Source organism: Salvelinus namaycush, chromosome 3 (assembly GCF_016432855.1).
Source record: "Salvelinus namaycush isolate Seneca chromosome 3, SaNama_1.0, whole genome shotgun sequence".
Classification (NCBI taxonomy): Eukaryota; Metazoa; Chordata; class Actinopteri; order Salmoniformes; family Salmonidae; genus Salvelinus; species Salvelinus namaycush.
The window spans coordinates 47194003-47203847 of NC_052309.1; the positions used below are offsets into that span (position 1 = coordinate 47194003).

The window sequence follows — 9845 nt, forward strand, 5'->3', positions numbered from 1 at the left end:
ATAGAGTAAGGCACATCCTGTCACCACCTTACCATCCGGCATCAAACGGAGCAGCAGAGAGAGCCGTGCAAACCTTTAAGAAGGCCTGGACTAGACTCGAGGTTCAGTCTGTGCCCACCCACCAAAGGCTTCCCCGGTTCCTGTTTACTTACCGTAACACACCACACACAGTAACGGAATGTACACCAGCTGAACTGTTTCTGAGACGCCAACCACGTACCCGCCTGACATTGTTGAAACCAGACTTGTCAAGCACTGTGGCAAAGCACCAGCTACAGCAGAAGAAAGCTCATGACAGACACTCAAAGACTGTCAGAGAATTCAAAGAGGGAGAGAGGGTGATGGTACGTGATTTCAGACACCCCAAGAGCCTGTGGAACTCAGGTGTGATCTTGCAACGCAAAGGACCTTTGACTTACCAAGTCCAAATTGGTCATCGCCAGGTCAACGTTCATGTGGATCATCTGCTACGGTCCAACGCCCCAGCAGAGACACGCCGAGAGAACAATAACGACCCCCAGGACTATTCTCCTGACTGTGGACGTACGGGAGAGACAGAGCCTGACCTTCCACCCGAACCTGGCCCACCACCGGAAGCCCAGGAGGAAAACTGTGGGTTCACAGCTCCAATCCAAATGTGTTGGTCATTACTGAGATGTGGTTAAGAAAGAGTGTTTTGAATACCGACGTTAACCTTTCTGGTTATAACCTTTTTCGGCCAGACAGATCTTTCAAGGGTGGGGGAGTGGCAATATTTACCAAGGATCACCTTCAGTGCTCAGTTGTCTCCACCAAGTCTGTCCCCAAACAATTTGATTTGCTGGTTTTAAGCATTAAACTTTCAAATAGCTCTTTGTTGATTGTTGCTGGATGTTATCGTCCTCCATTAGCACCGGGCCTGTACCCTACCTGGCCTAAGCTCTCTCCTGGCCCCTTACACTAAGTCTGAATTTGTCCTGCTATGTGACCTAAACTGGGACATGCTTAAACCACCTGACCAAGTCCTAAAGCAATGGGACTCCCAAAATCCTTCTCAGATTATTACCAATTCCACAAGGAATGACTCCAAACACCCAGAAAAGGCTACTCTCCTTGATGTTATCCTCACAAATAATCCCGATAGGTATTAGTCTGGTGTTTTCTGTAATGACCTTAATGATCACTGTGTTACAGCCTGTGTTTGTAATGGCTGCTCAGTGAAACGACCTGTCCTGATTTGTCATAGACGCTTGCTGAAAAAATTTAATGAGCAAGACTTCCTTCATGACCTGGCCTCAGTAAATTGGTATAGAATCAGCTTGATCCCCTCTGTCGAAGACGCTTGGACCTTCTTATTTGATATTCTCAGTTATATTGTTAACCAACACGCCCCCATAAAGAAAATGGGAATTAAAAACAGGTTCAGTCCCTGGTTCTACCGTGATCTTGCAGAGTTACTCCACCTCAAGAATTGCATTTGGCGAAAGGCTCGGCACACGCATACTCAGGCTGACTGGCTCTGGTTCAGGCAAATGAGAAATAAGTGCACTCAGGCTAACCGGAAGGCCAAAGTTAGTTACTGTAAGGAGCAGTTCTCGCTCTGTGGTTCTAACCCCAAGAAGCTATTCCACAATAAAGTCCTTGGAAATGTTGTTAATGTTTTTCCTATGTTTCTTCCTAAGAAAAAAGGTAGGATGAAATGGGATTCTTGAAAATAATGTTTTAGGATTTCTTATTGGAAATGTACTTAACTTTAGGACAGCTAAACCCTTGTCTTGAATGTTTTCTTGCGCCACATACACAGTTGGCTACCGGATATTTAAATACATAATGTCATTAGCTAAGTCGTTATATAATGTCATTAGCTAACGTAGCTACCTAACTTACCGGTCACACAGCCCCGCAGTCTCACCTATCATGGATGACACCTTCTCCTCCAGCAGGTCCACATGAATGGTCTATCAGCTCCCTTCTTCTTAGCAACCGACTTGAAGTCGGATCACTTCTTTTTTTACGGTGTCACTGACCCTTACCATACCCCCGAAGGCAGAGACAGACTCGGCCACTCTCGCCAATCCTCTCTTTTTGGTCTCTGCAGTGACCCCGCAGTTATCGAGTCTCCCCAACAGCAACCTTTTCCTGGCTGCTATTTCCTCCACCATCACTTCAAGCTCTTGTTTGCTTAAGTTTTTATTGCACTTTCCTTGGTTATCCATTGTTGGTTTTCATATAGCTAGTCTGATGGCTGTAATGTGTGAACAATAACAAAATAACCAAATCCTATCATCCCTGTCACATAGGCTTATTTATTGGTTTCAACCACATCCCTAATGTTAATGCACATGATATTTACAAAGTTCTTAAGAAAGATATTTACGAAGAAACTTCTTACTTTTTTTCATAAGTAATGTTTTGTGAGAAGAAGAGAATAAACCCTCCTCCTCAATAAACCCTCCGCCCATGTCCCTTAAAGTTGATGATGTGATTGTTACTGACAAGAAGCACATGGCTGAGCTTTTAAATCACCACTTCATTAAGTCAGGATTCCTATTTGATTCAGCCATGCCTCATGGCCCGTCCAACATTTCGACATCTCCCACCCCTTCTAATGCGACTAGCCCCAATGCTCCTAACCTCTTTTTCCCCTGCCCCGCTACAAAGTTTATCCCTGCAGGTGGTCACTGAGTCCGAGGTGCTAAAGGAGCACCTTAAACTTGACCCCAAAAAACATCTGGGTCAGATGGTTTAGACCCTTTCTTCTTTAAGGTTGCTGCCCCTATAATCGGCAAGCCTGTCTCTCCTCTCTGGGGAGATTCCCATTGCTTGGAAGGCAGCCACGGGTTGTCCTTTATTTAAAGGGGGTGCCCCTCTCCCCACCAGTGTGATTACAGCCTCTGAGGGTTTAGAGCTTGAGGTAATCACCTCATACAAGTACTTGGGAGTACGGCTAGACGGTACACTGTCCTTCACTCAGCACATATCAAAGCTGCAGGCTAAAGTTAAATCTAGACTTGGTTTCCTCTATCGTAATCGCTCCTCTTTCACCCCAGCTGCCAAACTAACCCTGATTCAGATGATCATCCTACCCATGCTAGATTACAGAGACGTCATTTATAGACCGGCAGGTAAGGGTGCTCTCGATCGGCTAGATGTTCTTTACCATTCGGCCATCAGATTTGCCACTTATGCTCCTTATAGGACACATCACTGCACTCTATATCCTCTGTAAACTGGTCATCTCTGTATACCCGTCGCAAGACACACTGGTTGATGCTTATTTATAAAACCCTCTTAGGCCTCACTCCCCTCGATCTGATATATCTGCTGCAGCCCTCATCCTCCACATACAACACCCGTTCTGCCAGTCACATTCTGTTAAAGGTCCCCAAAGCACACATATCCCTGGGACGCTCCTCTTTTAAGTTCACTGCAGCTAGCGACTGGAACGAGCTGCAACAAACACTCAAACTGGACAGTTTTATCTCAATCTCTTCATTCAAAGACTCAATCATGGACACTCTTACTGACAGTTGTGGCTGCTTTGCGTGATGTATTGTTGTCTCTACCTTGCCCTTTGTGCTGTTGTCTGTGCCCAATAATGTTTGTACCATATTTTGTGCTGCTGCCATGTTGCATTGTCATGTGTTGCTGCCATGCTATGTTGTTATCTTAGGTCTCGCTTTATGTAGTGTTGTCTCTCTTGTCGTGACGTGTGTTTTCTCCTATATTTTTATTTAATTTATTTGTAATCTTAATCCGAGCCCCCGTCCCTGCAGGAAGCCTTTTGCTTTTTGGTAGGCCGTCATTGCATTGATTCATGCTGACAAATAACAAATGCTACACTATCCCTGTCAATAGGCATAGTTGGAGTAGGATGCAGATTACCATGCCTCTTTCATTCTCCTAGTAGCCCAGTTGTTGTAATTTTTTTAGACTGTCGGGATGTTCATTCCTAGCTCATAAACTACAATCCTTTGCTGTGATGATTTCTGTGATGAACTATTGTCTTTAACTTTTGTCTCCCAAGATCTATTCAGCTCTCCTCTCCTGTTCCCAGAGATCAACTAAGTGCTATACAGCATGCATAGGCTCAGCTGATTCACTCACTGTCACACTCTGGCCTTTGTTATATTGATTTTCTTTATTAGTTTAGTTAGGTCAGGGTGTGACATGGGATGTTTATGTGTTTTGTCTAGTTTAGGGTGTGTGTATTGTTTAGGGGGTTTTGTATAGTGTATGGGGTTGGGTTAAGTAGAGAGGTTTAGGAAAGTCTATGGTTGCCTGGTTTGGTTCTCAATCAGAGACAGCTGTTTATTGTTGTCTCTGATTGGGAGCCATATTTAAGGCAGCCACAGGCTTTAGGTGATGGTGGGTAATTGTCTATGTTGAACGTTAGTAGCTTGTGTGTGCACTTTCGTTTGTAGCTTCACGGTCGTTTATTGTTTTGTAAGAGTGTTTCGTGGTACGTCTTCGTCTAATAAAAAGAAGATGTACTCATATCCCGCTGCGCCTTGGTCCGCTTATTATGACGATCGTGACACTCACTCACTATTAGACATTGAGACCTGCTGTTTTTTCTTTGTGGTTTTGTCTAGTGCATTTTAGAGTTGAAGAGCACCAACTACAGATACACATGCTTGTTAGAGCATCTCGAAGACTGAATACAATATAGAATCAGTTTGACGAGGTGAAAAACTGATTGTTTTTTCTATTGTAACATGCAGTGATTAGAATTATATTGTCCACGTCAGGAGCCCAGGCTTTTGCCGTATAGTTTGTGTCACTGGACCGCGCGATTTTAAGATTGCATACTGCTAAGGCATTTCTCTTTCTCTACGGTTGGCTACATTGGTAACTAGGGCACACAAATGCTCCTAGAGAGAGGGGGAATACTGAAGCATGCGTTGATGACAGTTCTACTGTCTCCATCAGAGGCTCAGGCTTTTGGCATAGATAGTAAAACTCAATTTTTTGGACTGCAACTTTGTAAGATTGTTCTCCCCACCTCACCCGGCACTTCTCTCTATATACATTTATTGGTAGGTTACACAGTATTTAGATTGATCAAATACTGCCTGAGACACCTTTGCTATTTGTCTCCATACTCAATAAATGGTGAGACACTAAATGTGATGTTCTTTGTTCAAATGTATATGCATGAAACGTACATAATGGAAAACATGCCTCATAGTAGAATAATGGATTGGCAATAATTTGTCACTCAACTTAGGGTAGTAGGAAAGTTAGCCTAATTTAAACAACCTAAATATATTCACATTCACTGAAAATGTAGTCTTTGAAAACGCAAACATGCTATGTTAGCTAGCTGGCTATGACTTTCCAACACAAGTCTGGAACTCTTCCAAGTCAAGGTAAGCTTTTGGTTTTACTAATTTATTGCCACCGGAGCACGCCATTAATACATGATTGTAGCGGGTTTACAAACGTGTTAGTTCTATTAGCTATGCTGACTATGTTACTAATATAGCTAATATGGTGACAAAGATGTAGGCTGTGTGTAGCGGTTTGGCTTGGAAAGGTTTTTTCGCCTGGTCACATACAGCTGATGTGTTGTGCATTGAAATCGACAAGGGAAGAGGTGAGAGGAGCACGCATAGATGCGAGAAAGAATACAATGTGGCTGCTATGGAAGTGAACTGTGTTTACGCGTGATAAGTGTAGTATTCACTCTGCCGATTCTGTTGAAAACGTTTCTTAAACGGAAGCAAACGGAACAATACGGGGATAAACATACCCGAATTTGTACAATAAAAACTAATGTTTGCAACTGTTGGACTAATGATTACACCCTATAACAGCTAGATGTAGGTAAGAGTGTGCAAGGCATTATTGAATGTCACTGTCTGTCACCTTAAATGTGTCTCTCGACCTGTGTGCACCTACGTTGTAAACTGTCATTCATAGGCTAGGTTGTAGCAACCTCATGATGGGTATAGGAACATTTGAGTATCATGTAGTAGCCTAAACCTATTGCTGTTACATTGAACTGGGTGAATGGAATATGAATGACAGTCATCCAATATGCTGTAATAGAAATAATGCCATGCTTATAAAAAAAATAAACATCTTAAACGGCACTGACTGCCACTGGAACGTACATTTATGTGACTTGCTAGCTAACTTTAGCTTGCTAGCTCAATGAATGCTGCTGGGTGAAGAAATATGCACCTCTTGCTGTTTTTTTGGTGACCTTATTTGACCTTTTCTGCTTCTTTTGAGAAATGGTTCGATCCTACCTTGGGGCACTACTTGTTGAGTAATTAAAACACAAAATCATGATACAGTAACTATTGGTCACATATGTATTCATTATAGAATTGTCAGTTATTAACGATAAACCTTTAAACTGCACTCTTCCTCCCCATCTCTAAGTTTCAGCTTCAGATGACAAAACCTGCACACATTCTGAGGGTTGCAGGTCTGCCGACTTCCTATTGGTCACACATTTAATAAGGAGAAATATCCAATAAACCAAAGACATTGCTTTAACTGTGAACAAACTTTATTGCAGACATTTTCCTCAAATAAAATGAAGCATACATAAAATAAACAAGTAACTACAATGTATTTACATTGGGGATAATGTGTGTGTGACAGAGAGAGAGAGGGTGTGTGTGTGCATGTTGTGTTTTAAGTTTCCTTGTCACCCACCCATCTCTGCTTTGTCAGTCTTGATAGGCCCAGTGTATGCACTTCTGGGTGAGGCTGTCAGGCAGTGGTGGAGAGCATTGCAGATCTGAAAAGGAGATGCAAAGTGACAGTACGTATACAGCTCAACAACATGTTTGTGTGCACATCTGTTGGTGGGATTGAGCATATGTGTATGTAATATAATTCTGAATTACCTGTATCCATTTGGGAATCGTCAAAAGTTTCTCCCTTCAAGGCCAGTGAAGTAGGAACTGGTGAAGCCGGTAAATTAAATACCACAGCAGAGGACTGCTGTGACTACAGCTGAACTACTGGGGGTGGCAGATCTAAAAGAGAGGCATAATTTTCTTAACTGACAATAATCATACAAGTAAACAGAGTGAATGAGTATAAGGCCTAGATTCAATCAGATCGAGCATTAACCAGAGATAGCTGACACCAACATAGCTTATGTTTTGGCGGTGTCTGACGTTGAATCTGTCAAATCGGCAAGCAGCTGCTCTTGATCATTGTTACGAATCTACACCGTGAACGAGAAAGTGTAGGTTATATATAAATAATGACGCTCAAATTCAAAATCATTAAGCTAAATGAGGATTTATATCAGCTTAATCGAGGTGTAGATTACGTCTCAAATTCCAGTGTTTTAACTTGTAAACAGGGATGCATGAGATTTCTGTTAATGCGACTCCCCTGCCGCCAACGGCAATGTGCGTTTTAGGTATAACGCCAGGACCGCTTGTGAATTTGACAGCTTTAAACACAGTTCCACCAAAACAACCGCTATGCGGGTGTGATTGAATAGAGCCTCAAGTGAGGGAGAGTATGCATGTGATAATTACCTGCATCACCCGTCATGGCCGGTGAAGGGGCAGACGTGTTAAAATATATATCTAGCTAGTATGATTGTAATCATCTGTAAAGTTGTTTTACATGCAAAGTAAGAAATAAAAGTTGACTTACCGGTCTGCTGCTCTTGGGAACTAGATGGAGGCATCCACATAGGTAAGCTGGACAATAGAACGAGTCAAAATTCACCCAAGGCTGAAAAATGGCTTTAGAACGTTGGCTACGCTAAAACACTAGCCCATATCAAATGAATGGAATCGAACGTTCGCAGAGCCTGTTTTGACTGGAGTGAAGCTTAGATTCCCATTTAGCCCAAATGGCACAAAAGAAAGGTATCCCTTTTTATTTTACCACTACAATCTGTTCTTAGGACGAAACTGAAAAATTGTAGAAAGTAAACATCCGCACCTCAATGGAGCCAATTGTGCTTATGTCTGCATAACGAGGAAGTAGGGAAAAAATGTAAACTTCTGACTATTTCTGGTCTAGCGTTTGATGACGAGATACAATGCCCAGCCTTACATAATTAGAAAGATATTCATGATTAACATGGTGTCCGAAATGACAAAAAATCTAAATAAAATATACACATTGCGAGATACTTGGCTAAATATACCAGCATGCTTCTCCATAGGAAAACAACGGGGGGAGCTCAGCGTTCCAAGGGCAAAATGTATTTCGGGGCTAGCGTTTGATGACGAGATACACTTACATAACTTACATAATTAGAAAGAGATTCTCATGATTAAAATGGTGTCCTATTTAACAAAAATCTAAATATACACATTGCGAGATATTTGGCAAGAAAGACATACCTATATTTCCCTATAGTAAACAATGGGACGACCTCAGTAACATGAGTAGTTTGTTTACATTTTAACTAGACGTGAGCTGGTCTCCATTGCAAACTATAGCGAAGCTGCCATTGTGACATAGTACAACAAAATGGGATTAAGAACGTTCGAAAGGCGAGTTGGTGCCACAGTGCTCAATAGAACTAATAGGAGCTAGCAGGGTGAAAAATGCCCTAAAATAATGCCTGCTTTTTCGTGATTACTTAAACTACGACAGGCAGCTGGGATATATTATGAAACTGGGCTCCACCGCGGATGCAATGAAATACTTATTAGAAAAAAGCATTGTTAAAAATGTAATGTCGAGCCTAACATAGGAGTTTAGCTAGCGCCGTTAGCTAACATGCTAGCGCTGCTAACTAGCTAATGCTATCAAATTGTATATCCAGCAAGAATGTCGAGGTCAAAAACGAAATTAATCAAATAAATGTTTTGTTACATACACATGTTTAGCAGATGTTACGGGTGTAGCGAAATGGTTGTGTTTATATCTTCAAGAGTGCCATGTTAAGCCATGCTGATTAAGTAAAATAAAGCCAATCGGACTGAAATAATGAATAGGCTGAACGTACATTTGACTCACTAGCCAACTTCAGCTTGTTCGCCCAGCACCCGGTCACTGAGTTAAGAAATACACACCTGTTTAGTGTTCCCTATGGTGAAATCAGACTAGCGCCACAAAACTAACCGGTGGCCAGAATTATTACAGCCGGGTTGGTTTAGAAACCCCATTGACAATGCATGGGAAATGGTTTGTCAGTTTAGCCAAAGAATCACGGCTGCCGGTCAAATCAATGGTTGGTTATTAAAGTTTTCCAGTATCGAGATCCATGATTCCCCTTCAAGTGAAATATCACAATCAATTCTAACTTAACTCAAGCAACAATCAGTCAAAAGGAAATATTTTAAGTAGGTACTCTATCAATTGATCCCTCTTATTTAACGAGACAAGTCAGTTAATACAAATTGTTATTTACAATGACAGCCTAGGAACAGTGGGTTAACTGCCTTGTTCACGGGTAGAAAGACAGATTTTTACCTTGTCAGACCCAATCTCGCAACCTTTCTGTTACTGGCCCAATGCTCTAACTACTAGCCTACCTGCCACCTCTTGGGGAAACTACTTAAACATCTATTAGGAATAAAACACGCAAACATTTTATTACTATTATTTAATTCTGGAAACTTCCACAAGAACAAATAATATCTTAAAACCATAGTACTATTGAGACCAGAACAGCAACATCCTCTGGCCTTGTCAAATGTAGAAATGTTAACTGCAGGAAAGGTATGAATTGTGAAGTACAATAAGAATTACAACTTAAGTCACTATTTATTCCGTCATTACTTCTAAAGATATATTGTATCTTCTTTGCATCAGAAAACATTCTGATATGTTCGTATTGCTTTTCACAGTTGAATTTGAAAAGGCATACCATTTGAGACAACATCCATGTTTATCATACCCTGCTCATTCATGACAAACCACAA

The 9845-nt window shown here is 41.6% G+C and overlaps 1 long non-coding RNA gene across 1 annotated transcript; it reads right to left on the reverse strand.

Annotated features, from left to right (window-relative positions):
• Nucleotides 1–6497: 6497 nt before the first annotated feature.
• Nucleotides 6498–8125, reverse strand: LOC120044387. Its single transcript, XR_005476546.1, has 3 exons — nt 7615–8125; nt 6846–6977; nt 6498–6736 (listed from the first exon to the last, which is right to left on the reverse strand). It is a non-coding gene; the product is annotated as an uncharacterized LOC120044387 (long non-coding RNA).
• Nucleotides 8126–9845: the final 1720 nt, after the last annotated feature.